The 12,500-nt window shown below is 41.1% G+C and overlaps 1 non-coding gene across 1 annotated transcript; it reads right to left on the bottom strand.

The window, feature by feature from the left end:
- Nucleotides 1-6,704: 6,704 nt before the first annotated feature.
- On the bottom strand, nt 6,705-6,795 carry Trnay-gua. The gene is given in 2 exon segments: nt 6,705-6,740; nt 6,759-6,795. It is a non-coding gene; the product is annotated as a tRNA-Tyr (tRNA).
- Between the last annotated feature and the right edge of the window lie 5,705 nt (nt 6,796-12,500).

Genomic DNA, 12,500 nt, shown 5'->3' with positions numbered 1-12,500 from the left:
AGGTAGGAGGAGTAGAAAGAAATACAAGGTTGAAAAAAAAGAGAAAGGAGAGAGCGGGTAAAAGAAAAATGAAAAATAAAAGGATATAAGGAGGAGAAGGAGGAGGAAGACGAAGAGGAGGAGGGTGAAAAGTGGGATGAGGAAAGAGAGGGAAAGTGGTAGGTAATAAAGAAAGGAAGAACTTGCAAAGTGAGAGATTGAATGGCTAGAGACTAGGAAAAGGAGGACGATATGAAGGGAGTCAAGAGAGACGAGGAAGAGGCAGCGGGACAGGAAGGTGAAGGGGTGAGTGAGTGAGCGAGTGAGTGATCAAGCCAGCACTGACGCACCTCACTGCTTGAAGGACGCACGAACATATCTACACAAACGCGTCCTTCACCTTCAGCCAGTCGGCGCAGTACAGTCTTATTCATTGCCTTTTAATTTCTTGTCCTTTGAAGACCTGATTTTTTTTCCACGCCGTTCTTTGCTCTTGATTTACAAAGTTTTCGATTTTTTTTTATTGAAGAGGTGATGGTTTTCCAGTGGATACATCCTCGGTGACTGCTCTCCACACCATGGCAGGCTAGATGGTGTAGTGGAGCTTAGCACTTTCAGCCACCTGTCTCGCTCTGTGCCGACTGTTTTGATCCTTGGATGTCCCTTATGCAGTTTTTTTTTCTTATTTTGCTTACACAATCCTAGAAAATGTAGAGATGATAAAATGAAATGCAATACAAAAAGATATTTGGCAAAGTGAGGCATTTTCCAAATTCACCTTATAGTTTGTGTGGTACAAGTACGAAGAAGGTGACGAAAAGCGATGGCAGCAATGTGAGGGGTGCCAGGTGTTTGTGGCCACCACTAATGTTCATGACAGATGTTGTGTCTTCTTGGTAAAGGTTTATGTTGTAACATCTCACCACGCCGCCAATACACGCACGATGGGTAAGCTGTTCTTGTGTGACTGAGTGTGTGGCGGCACATTTTTCACTGTTTGTCATGAAGACACCATTTGTAAACACTGCTGAATCACTGTAAAGAATGTGTGTGTGTGTGTGTGTGTGTGTGTGTGCGTGTGTGTGTGTGTGTGTGTCACTGTTTGATCTGCTGCAGTCTCTGACGAGACAGCCAGACGTTACCCTACGGAACGAGCTCAGAGCTCATTATTTCCGATCTTCGGATAGGCCTGAGACCAGGCACACACCACACACTGGGACAACAAGGTCACAACTCCTCGATTTACATCCCGTACCTACTCACTGCTAGGTGAACAGCACCTACACGTGAAAGAAGACACCCAAATATCTCCACCCGGCCGGGGAATCGAACCCCGGTCCTCTGGCTTGTGAAGCCAGCGCTCTAACCACTGAGCTACCGGGTGTGTGTGTGTGTGTGTGTGTGTGTGTGTGTGTGTGTGTGTGTGTGTGTGAATGTACAGACACGGACATGCTTTCCACTGATGCCCAAAAAGAAATAACGCATTGACAGACGAACACACCCAGTGACATGGGAGAGTCTTGGAGTACATGCTGTGTGCTTTTTATATATTTGATTGATAGATAATATTCTGGATTTTTTTTTATATTTGTACATGTAGATTTATGACACCGTCACTTGGCAAATAAGAGCCAATAGGCATGTTTTTTTAACTACTCTTCCCGGATCTATGCTCGACCAATGAATAAATTAGATTCGGATAATGATTTGCTAAAGGATGTATGCCGAATGGCCTTCTGCGGAACGACCATCTGTCGCAACCATTCCCATTGGTTTTGGCTGGGTTAGGTACCGGGACTGAGGTGCGCTGGCTGGTGTCCTCAGTGGCAGAAGCAGTGAATCACTATAGAAAATTTGCAACAGCAAGGTGAGACTCGAACTATGGACATCTGCACTTTGAGACGACGCACTATCGGCAGGGCCGCTGCACTCCCTTGCCGGGCCTTGTGCTTGCAATGCTGCTTAAGATGAATCCTCATAGTGAAGCTTTCTTCTGATCACCAGTGTTTTACTTATGCATCACTGTCTTTCTTTTTTTTTTTTTTTTGACCATCTATCTATTGATATATATATATATATATATATATATATATATATATATATATATATATATATATATATATATATATATATATATATATATATATATGCTCTATTTTGTTTTTTATTTAGTTATTTTTGAAGATCATTTATTATTTTCATCTTATATATCTTCATATTCATTTACCGTTTATCTCTTTGCATTCTTAGTTTTCAGCTGCAGCTCCAGTTATGCATCACAAACATGATTTTCCTTACAGCATCCCTAAACCTTCCCTTCGATCTCCCTCTCTTTCTCCTGCAGGAGAGAACCAACATCGAATTATTCTTCCCACACACTCTTTGTCTTCCTGCCAAGTGTTTTTGCAGCTGATTTTTTTTCTTTATTTATCCATTGTTTGTTTTATAACCGAGGTCGTGGGATTAACGCTAACACAAACAAGTTGTGAGGTGGAGTTTCTCAAGTATGCTGTGCATGAGGTCTAGTCTCTACAATTTGTAGAGGGACGTTAATTAGCTTAATGTTTTGTTACTTTCATGTTGGTGCCTTATATCGAAGAGTGTTGAAGGTCGCGACACAGTGTTAGCAAATAAGTCAAAACGTAGAAGCTGAATGTCTCCTTGTGACATTACCTTCTCGAGCTCTAGTGTCCTTGAAGACACGTTGGAGGGACGTGCCGACAACTGTGGCTTGGACGTGGTGTGGTTGTCGTATCTTAGTCATGGAAACTGACAGGAAGTTCATGGGAAAAGTCCTAATCATGAGTGTAGCAAGTGTTCCTGTCATTCTGCATAGTAATCCCGCTTGGTAGATGTGTCTGGACTAAAGACAGGATGTTCACCTAGTATCAGCATCCACAATCTTATGTGTCTTGTGCTGGTGGTATTATTTAGAACTTGAAGACAAACTAAAGTATAGGACTGATATAAAAAAAAAAAAAGGATATTTTTGGAGTTTCCAGGTTCTCTATTGTTCAGGTGCAAAATTGCATACTAGAATGTATCGAGGAAGAATAACCTTTCCAATAAAATTTATGTCGAGCTGCTGCTAGACTGTTCCCTATTAATGGAGCTTACGAAAGCGTAAAAGATCGTATTTGAATGTGCTAAGTAAGTTTGGTGTGGCGATCACTAGATCAGACCGGCGCCATTGGGGGGTTGTTGGCCAGACGACATACCATTGCTGAGCTTCAGTGAAATTCACAGAAACCCTGGTGGGATTCTGAAGCTCTTTGAACCATTACCTTGACTGCTTCTAGGAAGTTCTTTTGCAAATTATTTGACTTTTCAAGGTTGTTTTCTTAATTCTTGTGAATATAAGGCTCATATAAGAATTTGGCCCACTATCTTTACAGCCTTTGAAAATATTTCTTTAAAAATCCCTAATCATTTCGAGCTACAGACCATTGAGCCGCCAACATGATCACCGTGAGTTGCACAACATTCTCATGGCAACAGTGAAGTGATGGTGCTTCCCCAGCCCTCCTCGCCTTCCGCTGAAGGTCTGTCACACAAGGTCGTCATCCACAGCCGCAGCTGGAGAAATATTATACTTATTCTAGCGCTTACTGTTCATAGTAAAACACATTGCAATCCTTTGAACGCGAGGAATATTTTGTCAGAGTAAAACTCATAGTATTTATCATTAAATAATACTCTCCTCAAAAAACTTTGTCGTTGTGGCATTTATTGAGAATATTGCAGTAATTACAATTCCCTTCATACTGTGAATGGAGGTGAGCTGTTCCCCTGGTAAATCTGATCCCTTGTTCCTTGCGCCGGACTGTTTGTCGAGTGTGAGCTGGCCAGTATACGTAAAGGTTAGGGCCAATCCCGCAGAGTGTCGGCGCCTTTGTCTCCTATCGCAGTACTGCTTCACCTCAGCATCAGAAGCACCACCACCACCACCACCTTGTTCATTTCAGCGACAGTTTCAGCTTCAGCCACAACTGACGTTTTAGTTACCTGCATGTAAAGTGTGATGTGTATGCACTGTATTGTGTTACGATAGAAAGATAAAGGAAGACTGTGTGTGTGTGTGTGTGTGTGTGTGTGTGTGTGTGTGTGTGTGAGAGAGAGAGAGAGAGAGAGAGAGAGAGAGAGAGAGAGAGAGAGAGAGAGAGAGAGAGAGTTTTAATAAAAAAAAAATAAAAATTGCAAGTGAACCTTTTCTGAAGATTTATTTATTATTTCTTTGAGTAGTGTAGTGGTTAGCACGCTCGACTCACAATCGAGAGGGCTGGGTTCGAGTCCCGGTAAGCGGCGAGGCAAAATGGGCAAGCCTCTTAATGTGTTGCCCCTGTTCACCTAGCAGTAAATAGGTACGGGATGTGACTCGAGGGGTTGTGGCCTCGCTTTCCCGGTGTGTGCTGTGTGTGATGTGGTCTCAGTCCTACCCGAAGATCGATCTATGAAAAATATAAAAATAATTATTATAGTTATGTATAAAAGTGTTCAGACTTTGATAGATGTACGTAGCCGAATACGAAAGGTTTTGTATTCTCATGATGTGTCTTTATTAGGTTTTATATTCTCATGATGTGTCTTTATTAGGTTTTATATATATATATATATATATATATATATATATATATATATATATATATATATATATATATATATATATACACACACACACACACACACACACACACACACACACATTATATGCAATCGAAGTGGGTAGGTTGGTAAGAAGATCATAAAGGCATTAAGTGACAGGGTTTATGGCGAAGTGTGATCGCGGTGCGTGGTGGCGTCACGTCTTTGCGCGGTGGGCAGCACACCGCACGGCGTCTCGGCGGTGAACACTTCGCGGGAACAAACGAAATCGTGATTAACTTGCAACTTCACCGTGAAATTGCCTCTTTGGAGCCCCAGGCACTTATTGGGGCAGCCTGTGTGCGCATGTCCGTATGAGCCTTGTGCCCCCCTCCTTGGTGGTGGTGGTGGTGCTGCTGCTGCTGCTGCTGCTGCTGCTGCTGCTGCTGCTGCTGCTGCTGCTGCTGCTGCTGCTGCTGCTGCTGCTGCTGCTGCTGCTGCTGCTGCTGCTGCTGCTGCTGCTGCTGCTGCTGCTGCTGCTGCTGCTGCTGCTGCTGCTGCTGCTGCTGCTGCTGCTGCTGCTGCTGCTGCTGCTGCTGCTGCTGCTGCTGCTGCTGCTGCTGCTGCTGCTACTACTACTACTACTACTGACTACTTACTACTACTATCTACTATTTATTCATCTTATTCTTGAAAAACAAGTTCTATATAGATGATCTAATGAAAGAGTTAGTGAATTTGTAGTGTCTTATTAAATGTGTCCCTCTGTAGGTGGTTCACTATACATTGATTCGCAAACTCAAGATTATAGTGAGGTTTGTGAGTTCATTTTCCGTCATTGAGTGTTTAGTTTTATAGTGCATTACTTAGTCATCAACAATTTCAGGACAAAGTTTTGAGACCTGATAAACTTGTAGCGATTTTCTCTGACACTTTTATTGGTTTTGGTCTGTCTTCCTGTCACAAAAAAAAGTATTGATGGATATTTAGTTTTAGTCAGTATCATTTAATTTCTTAGTGTGCTTGATAAACTCTCTCTATATGAACTACCGTTTTAAACTCATTTTCAAACGCGTTGCGTTACTTTCACTAGGTACCCTCAGCCCGCATCCCTTGTCGCATCTCCTGCCTGTACAAGTACACAAGCCTGCGTGGTGTGTTGTCGCCACCATCACTAAGCTGACTTTTCTTTTTCGGGTTGCCTCGCGTGAATACCTTATGTAGGTACATCCACCTCTCTCACCGTCCCTCCCTCCCTAACTCACCGTTCATGCAATACCTCTTCTTCCGCTCACTCTTTCTTAATACATGAGTCCAGGGAATTAGTCATGTGATGTGTTACTGCGGCGTTATGAAAGTCAAGAGAGTAAAAACAATTGCACCAACTATATAGAAATATATTTCATAACGTGCTTTAAAGTATTAAAGAATCAGGTAAGTGACTTGAAACAGCCGTGTATCACACTGAGGCCAGAATTGGTGTATATGCAGAGTTTGTATCAGTGACGTTTTTATCTATGTAAGAAATATTTACAAAAGAAAAATAAAGTTTGTGACATAGAAAAGATGACATGTGGTAAAAAGTGTAGGTCGGTGTCATGAAAAGACAGCTGTTGAAAATAAACACTGAATGATGATTATGTTGCTATTAAAATTAATGAGTAACATGATGCGTGTTGTCACTAACGGTGCTTATCGTCTGTGTGAATGAAAGTCGGCGTGGTGAAAGTCAGAAGCACGAAGCACGGGCAGGCTTGGTGCATGGTACCGAGAGACGATGGGAGATGAGTCACCAGGTGCTGCTCTTATTGTAAATAGGAGGCAAACCCCGCAGAATTTTGTTCCATTGTTTAGGAATACAAAGGAACGCCAAACCACAACAGATCTTTAACTCCTTGCAAAGCTGTTTCTTAACAAATCATGAGAATATTAGGGAAGCTGATATATATATATATATATATATATATATATATATATATATATATATATATATATATATATATATATATATATATATATATATATATATATATATATATATATATATATATATATATATATATATGGTGGTGTCGGTGAGTTCAGTTAGTATTGTTCCTTAATTAATGATTTATCGGTAAGATCACGGAAAGAATGAAAAGGTATCCTTCGAACCGGATTCGAACCAGTGACCTATGGATGCCTGCTCTTCTTACCAACTACAGTCCACCGCTCTACCAACTGAGCTATCGAAGGAATATGATGACAGCGACAGAAAGGAGATCAAAACATGCGGTGAAGAAGAAAACTATCCCAAAGTGGAGGACTAGAAAAGAATGCGGAGATAGAATGGGAAAATTCGTGATTATGAACAAAATGCTTTAGTTTAGGAACGGGTAGAGAGGAAAAACGTTTTCCTGATAATTTCACAATATATAGAAGGAAAAAGCTAATGTGTGTGTGTGTGTGTGTGTGTGTGTGTGTGTGTGTGTGTGTGTGTTTATGTACGTGTGCGTGCTTGTGTGCCGTTTCCTTACGTCATCGGAAAGGAGCTCAAAGCTCATAGTAGCCAATGTTTGGGTAGGACTATGACTACTGACAGACACCACACCACGACAGTGAGGCCACAATCCTTCGTGTTACATTCCACACCTACTTGTTGTTAGGTAAACATGGAGTATACATTAAGAGGCTCGCCCATGTGTGTGTGTGTGTGTGTGTGTGTGTGTGTGTGTGTGTGTGTGTGTGTGTGTGTGTGTGTGTGTGTGTGTGCGTTTGTGTGTGTGTGTGTGAGCACTGGCATTGTCGTGGAACTAAAGGATATGTTTGGTTTATGAACCTTTTGAAAAGCGTGTGTCGGAGAGGTGAGCTTCCTGGTGGTGTTTGATCTTGGTGTCAATGACGGGAGAATTTATTAAGGTGTCGTCCCTTCCTGTCCTGTGCGGTTGTTCCTCATCCGTGCGGTATATTGTGCGCATTGTTTCTTCCCAGTGTCGCTTTGAGAAGTGGATTTGGTTCGTTGCCTCCTGGTGTGCCGGCCGCTACATACTACACACCGCACACCGCGGCCCACATTCCTGTTGTTTATGATTCTCTCCTTGCTTTTCCCTACCCCCTATTCTCCCCACTCGCTGATTCTTACTATGATTTTTAACATGACTTCTGCTCTTTTGTTGCTACGTATTATGGCCGTCCTCTTGCTACTGTGGTCCTTCTACTTATTTCTTACTACGAGACTAAGACCATTTTCTTTCACTCCTTGCTTTTCCGAACCCCTTATGCTTCCCACTCGCTGATTCTTACTATGATTTATAGCATGACCTTCTCTTTTGTAACATCTACGTATTATGGTCGTCCTCTTGCTACTGTGGCCCTGCTTATTTACTTGTATATCCCTACGCGACTAGGACTATTTTCTTGCATAACACAGTGTACTCTAGCTTCACTGCTCCCATATTTGCATCTAAACTTCTGTTCCTTTAGTTGTATCATTTTGGTGTCATTCTACGCTCATCTTTCCTACAGACAGCATATACTCCCTCCTCGCTCTCAGTGTCCATTCTCTCTAGCCTTTACCTCCAAACTTCCCTCTTCTCTTCCTCCTCCTCGTCCCGGATGTGGTAGGGAGAACGCGGGCGGAAGGAAGGGAAGTAGTAAGCCGCGGTAATGACAGTCTTTATCTACGTAGAGTCCCGGGAAGACTGGATATTGTAGTTATTTAGGGGGAAAAGGGGAAAGGTGGTGGTGTCGGCCGTGGAAGAGGAGGAAAGCGGCGGTGGTGGGCGGTAGCTGTGCAGGAGGGGAATGTGATGTGAAAGGTGCGTGTGGAAGGTAAGGGAATGATGTGAGATGTAGGGATGCCGAACGTATGTGTGTGTATTAGACAGAGAGAGAGAGAGAGAGAGAGAGAGAGAGAGAGAGAGAGAGAGAGAGAGAGAGAGATACATAATAAGTCAGAAAGGAAGGAGAGAAATCGCCTTATCGCTTTGACAACTGCCACTCGGAACCTCTTTTGCTTTTTACCTGCCTCCTTTTTTCCTCATTAAGCGGAAGGGAAGTGTGTATTCCACGGAACGCGCAACGACTTAAAAAAGATAATAATAATGGGAAGTCTAACAAAAAGCAGCGCAGGTCGTCCTAACAACACACATGAATCAGCGGCACGACAATAGTGACAACAACAATAACGACGGCGACGCTGCAACTAACCCTTGGGTGGCGAGGGTGCGTGGTGCTTCCGGCCGTGCTGTATAGTTCTGCAAACACCTGTAACTTGCAGCGCACGCAAAGTACATAGGGAAAAATGACATTGCCCTCTACGATACAATAAGTTTTAGGATATCAAGAATACGAGAAATACATGTACAGGGAAGCTAATGGTGTTTAGTGCTTTTGGCTCTATAGTGCTGCTGACGCCTGTAACTGCAGCTCACAAAATGCACATAGGAAAATATTACATTCTTCTCCACAGTACAGTGAGCCTTTAGGACACAAATACTACAATGAATATATGTGCAGGGGAGCTAATTGTGCGTGGTGCTTCCCGCTGTACAGTGCTGTCGACATCTGTAACTGTAGCACACAGAAAATACAGATTACGTTCTCCTCCACAATACAAAAAGTTTTAGGGACGGAGAGTACAGGAATACATACACAGGGGGAGCTAGTGGTACATACACTGAGAACAAACACCACTCTACGCTACAGTACAAAGTAGATAGAGGAAAGTTTGGATTGGGATTATTTTTCGTGCGGTCTTGTCTGTTTTGTGTCGTGAAAGATGGAACATTAATAAAGACCTTTTTTTATTTCTTTTATTTGATGTCAATTTGATGTAGTATAAACCCTCGTACCTTTTTTTTACCTATCCATATATGTATTATCAGTGCAATTATCTTTTTTTTCAGTCCCTTATGCTTGATGAGTACATATATCACCTTTCCTCAGCAATTTTATCATCAATGTAAATATTTTCTTTTTCTCAGCTATTTCACCAACCCACATGCCACATTTATTCAGTCATTTCAAGTTTGTTAATACGGATGATGCCTTCTATCCGTTTCACCATTGATAAATACAAATATAGTGTGCTTTTTAATCCATCCCTGCATCACTAAACTTATACCGATAACTTTACTTCTGGGCAGCTGAACGTATACGAGTCACCATTCAGGTCACTAAGTACAATGACAGCAGCCTGGAAAATACACACGCACAGTAACTTCTGTACACAGCCACGTCATCTCCTGCTTTCCTTCTCGCGTCCAACATTCCTGCGTACTCCAAAAGTGATCCGACGGTTTTCTTTTGTCACTATTTTTCCAAACTTTTTATCCTCTTTTTTTTCTACCAAGTTTTTTACGTTTGTGGTCTGCTACATTTTCACGTTCGCGCAAATGCAGTTATTTTTCGTGTAGTTTCTGGTGTTGCATAGTATTTGTGGAAGCAGTGATTTGCTCCTACGTGTTATACGAGGAGTTCAAAGTCTGACATTAGCTTTGCCATTTGGTCTCAGAAAATAGTAATGCTTGCGTATCGCGCCAAGGGAGTGAAACGAAACCGTCTATAAATTACAAAACGCGTGACTTCAGGAGTTAAAGAAGATACTAAGGAAAGGAGAATATAGGTATGGTTTTTAAGAATGAGAGGATTGAGAGGCAATGGAATGATGGAGAAAAAGAAGAGAGATGAAATAAGTAGGTGATTAATGAAGTAAACGATTGACAGCCTTGTTTTAGTGCGATATAGCAAGCAATCAGTCAAGTGAATAAATCAGTCAGTAAGTCAGTAAGTAAGTCAGTCTCTCTCTCTCTCTCTCTCTCTCTCTCTCTCTCTCTCTCTCTCTCTCTCTCTCTCTCTCTCTCTCTCTCTCTCTCTCTCTCTCTCTCTCTCTCTCTCTCTCTCTCTCTCTCTCTCTGATTCTTCTTCCTCCTTAATTTTTCCTCTAAAGTTAATAATTAGATGAACAATCAGAGAGAGAGAGAGAGAGAGAGAGAGAGAGAGAGAGAGAGAGAGAGAGAGAGACGGGTGGAAGGAGAAGGCAGAAGAGGAAAAGTGAGGCAAAATGAAGTGTCATGGCCGCACCACATCGATAAATAGTAACTGTCCGCGGAAGGGAAAAAAATAAAAAGGCGTTCTCGGAAATCTCCATGTTTTCCAAGAACGCAAGAAAAACATGACTTGGTTACATTTCTGCTTCGCGCGGTCAGGAATCACAATATGCGGGAAGACAGGCAACCAACTATCCAAGAAGCGTCTAACCTATATCAATTATATATAACCTTACAAAAATCTTGACTCTCGTAACTGTAGGTCATATTTTTAAACATTTTAGTACTGGGACGCGGTCAGAAATTACAATATTCAGGGAGAGAGGCAATCAATCGTCCAAGAAGCGTCTAACCTATTTCAATTATATAACTTTACAAAAATCTGGAATCTTGTAAATGTAGATCATATTCTTAAACACTTCAGTAGTGGGACGCATTTTTACCATGAGTTTTGGGTATGATTAGATGATTTTACTTACGTTAAGAAGGTTGTATGTATGTAGGTCAGAAGATTAATGGTCAAAGTCTTTGCTATTCTACTATCCACACAAGTTTCTGAAGCTGTTTAAAATCACCAAATAGTAACCGGAATAGATAGAAACCTAACCTAATTTAACCTAATCTAACCAAATAGTAACCAGAATGAATATGAAAACGCGTTATGGTACTGAAAGGGTTAATCACTTCAGCGCACTATCTCCACTACTTTCTATGGCTCTGACGGAAGTGTAGTGGTTTTTAAAGGTATTTTATGGCTCTAGTGACAGATTAGCGAGTTATCTACTGTATTAACTAGACAAACACTCTTGAGAAGCCGGATGATAATTTCTTTGGTCTTTAAGAATAGTCGTGGTGAGTGAGCAAAATGTTTCTGAATATGAGCTTCTAGTCCTCCATGGCCTCTGTATTTTGTGTTTATAATGCCGTGTATTATGTATTCAGCTTCTGGTCCTCTGTGAACTCTGTATTTTGTGTTTATTGTGCCTTGTGTGTTTTTTTTTATCATATTTTTCTTTTCTTTTTCTTTTTATAGTATGTGATTTCTGCTACTTTTTTATGTAAGTTTTCATTTTTATTTTTATCATTTAGTTAGTAAGATATCACGTGTCATCTTTCTGTGGTGCTTGTGTTTCTCCGGGTTTATTTCTCCATGATCCTTGATTAATGTGGTGTTATGTTCTCATCTTTCCGCTTTTTTTCTGGTGTTTTTCTTCCCCTCCTTTGTTACGGAGAGTTTTTTTTTTTTTATTATTTAGTAAGACATCACGTGTCATCTTTCTGTGGTGCTTGTGTTTCTCCAGGTTTATTTCTCCATGATTCTTGATTAGTGTGGTGTTATGTTCTCATCTTTCCTCTTTTTTCCTGGTGTTTTTTTTTTCCCCTTTGTTATGTTCAGTCATTCTTTTGGTCGGTGAGACGTCGCGGTCTGACTTTTAATTCTCTTCGTGTTGTTTTTATCTTACATTAACTTCGTTCTTGTTGGTTGATAATCTTTTTTTTTCTTTTTCTTTTTCTATCTTTCTACTTTTTCTCATTTTTTTGTATCTAAGTCTTTCTTTCCTTTCTTCTTTCTTTCTTTCTTTCTTTCTTACAATATTTTTCTTTTTTCTTCTTTTTTTGTCTTGTTCTCGTCGTCATCGTCGTCGTCGTCATGGTCCTCCTCTTCCTCCTCCTCCTCTTCTTCTTCTTCTTCTTCTTCTTCTTCTTCTTCTTCTTCTTCTTCTTCTTCTTTATCATCATCTTCCTCCTCCTCCTCATCATCACAATCTTAAGAAATGGTCCAGACACTAAGGAAACACAAGACAGAACTAAACCCAAGAGTAAAATGTTTTGCATGATACGTATACTACAAGCTCACTCTTCACTCCAAACTTCTCACTTTGTTCCTCTCAAGATTATAATAGCGCCCCC

Source organism: Portunus trituberculatus, chromosome 17 (genome assembly GCF_017591435.1).
Source record: "Portunus trituberculatus isolate SZX2019 chromosome 17, ASM1759143v1, whole genome shotgun sequence".
In the NCBI taxonomy this organism is placed as follows: Eukaryota; Metazoa; Arthropoda; class Malacostraca; order Decapoda; family Portunidae; genus Portunus; species Portunus trituberculatus.
Note: the sequence above shows the minus strand (reverse complement) of the source record. Positions and strands in the feature narration are given on the sequence as shown.